Source organism: Octopus bimaculoides, chromosome 18 (assembly GCF_001194135.2).
Source record: "Octopus bimaculoides isolate UCB-OBI-ISO-001 chromosome 18, ASM119413v2, whole genome shotgun sequence".
NCBI classification, from domain to species: Eukaryota; Metazoa; Mollusca; class Cephalopoda; order Octopoda; family Octopodidae; genus Octopus; species Octopus bimaculoides.
Window position 1 is genome coordinate 38454051 of NC_068998.1, and position 2340 is coordinate 38456390.

A 2340-nucleotide genomic window follows, 5' to 3' on the forward strand; every position below is an offset into this window, starting at 1 on the left:
GTGGCAAAATTTGATATCATTATTATTATTATTATTATTATTATTAAATTTGATGTCATATTTCATCTCTCTTCAAGACATGATTTATTCAAGCATTACCAAATGGAATTTTCTTTGGAGTATTTATAAAAAGAACTATAATTAACCAAGGAAAACCTGCCCTCAATACACAGGGGAAACAATAAAAAAAAAAAGGTCTGTTTTACAAACTTTAAAAACTTTATTTTATTTCTACACATTTCATTTTGACATCCCAAATGGCCACCAAATATATTTATGCGATACAACCAAAGCACTGCAGTGGTATAAGAAAAAAACAACTTCACAGAATCCAAACATGTAATCAAATCTAAAAACAGAAGCAAAATTAACAGTTTAGTGAAAAATTAAAAGGTAAAAATATCTCAGAGACGTAGAGGTTTCAAAAATACTGCGAGTAACAACAACAGTGATGTGTATTGCATGGAGTTTAACTCTATAATCCATTTGGCACAGGCATAGCTGTGTGATAAGAAGCTTGCTTCACAACCATATGATTCCAGGTTCAGTCCCACTGTGTGGCACCATGGGCAAGTGTCTTCTATTATAGCTTTGGGCTAATCAAAGCCTTGTGACATATTTCTGATTACGCATTTGTACCCCACCTCTAGCCTCTCACACCTACCCTACAATGTCATTGTAACAATTTATATAATTACATCATTAAAATCCCAAAGCTATGAGATAAATTCATGAGAAAATAAACATTACATTTGTCAGGATAATCTGAATGTTAAAGAATTAATCCATTGCCCAGTTCAGTATCACCATCTGACCATCTGGTCACTGCAAACCCTTAATGGATTTCATTCTGCTATAAGCATTTAGTTGAGGTGTTCAGTTGAAGGATACGATCCTTCTACCAGTCTTTGAGAATCTGTAAAACTACAGAGTAATGGGCACAGTATTTTCTTTCATAGGTTTGGGTGTGGTTGTGTGGTAAAAAGTTTGCTTTCTAACCACATGGTCCTGGGTTCAATCCCACTGTGGTACCTTCTGGAAGTGTATTCTGTTATAGTCCTGGGCCGACAAAAGCCTTGTGAGTGGATTTGATTGACAAACTGAAAGAAGGCTGTCATGTACATATATATGTATGTGTGTATGTATATATGTATGTATGTGTGGGTGTATATGTATATATGTAAATATGTATGTGTCTATGTGTGTGTGTGTCTTTGTGTTTGTGTTTGCCCACCCTACTGGTGTTGGTTTGTTTACATTCCAATATCTCAGCAATTCACCAAAAAAGAGACGGATAAAATAAGATCTAGGCTTTAAAAAAAAGTTTGATTTGTTCATCTCAACACTTCAAGGTGGCGCTCCAGCATGGCCACAAGCCAATGACTGAAATAAGTAAATGACAAAAGATACAAGATATCTAACATGGTAGAAATAGCCTGAATAAAGTAGGTTTATGATCAAATTGGTTCCAACAATGACCATCACATCTTTATTCCAGAAATACTAAATCTGGAATCACATTATTCAAAGTTCCTTAACATTCTATGACCTTCCAACATAATGATGGCAGAGTGCAATTTTGGAGAGATTTAACTGCTATTTCTAATAGGTTGAGTGATCATGCATGCAGTTTCCTTGGATCATTGATTCTGTTCCTCCCAACAGTACATAGGATAAATAAACATTTATCTCTTTATTCTGTATCCTTTATCTAATACTTTTGGGAAAGTCAAGAACACTGACCAATTTCCTTACCTTGCCCTACAGATATGGGGTTTTGTATCCATGTGAAAAACAAAATCAATAAGTTTTAGCTGCCAACAATGATTGGCTGAAACAAATGAACAAAAATATTTTTTCCTGCATCAATTTTGATTTGGTTTGAGCGTTCGATAGCAATCTCAGAGAGCATTGTAGCCAATCAGCCGTAGAGTATTCTTCAATGGAAATAATCCCTGAAGACTCTCAGGTAAGAGAGAAACAGAGAGGGGAAAAGAGAGAGGAGGAGAGAGAGAGAGAGAAGAGGGAGAGATAATAGAAAGAGAGAGAGAGAGAGAGATAGAGAGAGATAATAGAAAGAAAGAGAGAGAGAGAGAGAAAAGAGATAGAGTAGAGTGCCGGAACTTAAATCCAGCAGACAGATGAAGGAGGCTTCTGCATCCATTCCATCTTTACCGAAACCTGTGCTTACAATTTAAAATTAGGTCACACAGCAAGTTCTAGTGACCAAAATAATAATAATAATAATAATAATAATAACAATAATGATAATAACAACAACGACTACTACTACTACTACTACTACTACTACTACTACTACTAATACTAATACCACAAAAA

General features: G+C 35.0%; 1 long non-coding RNA gene across 1 annotated transcript in view; it reads right to left on the bottom strand.

Annotated features, from left to right (window-relative positions):
- Positions 1-256: 256 nt before the first annotated feature.
- Positions 257-2340, bottom strand: part of LOC128249771 (uncharacterized) — a 26125-nt gene continuing 24041 nt past the window's right edge. Inside the window, exon 4 of the long non-coding RNA XR_008265874.1 lies at positions 257-349. This is a non-coding gene — a long non-coding RNA (uncharacterized LOC128249771). The remainder of the gene's footprint in view (positions 350-2340) is intronic.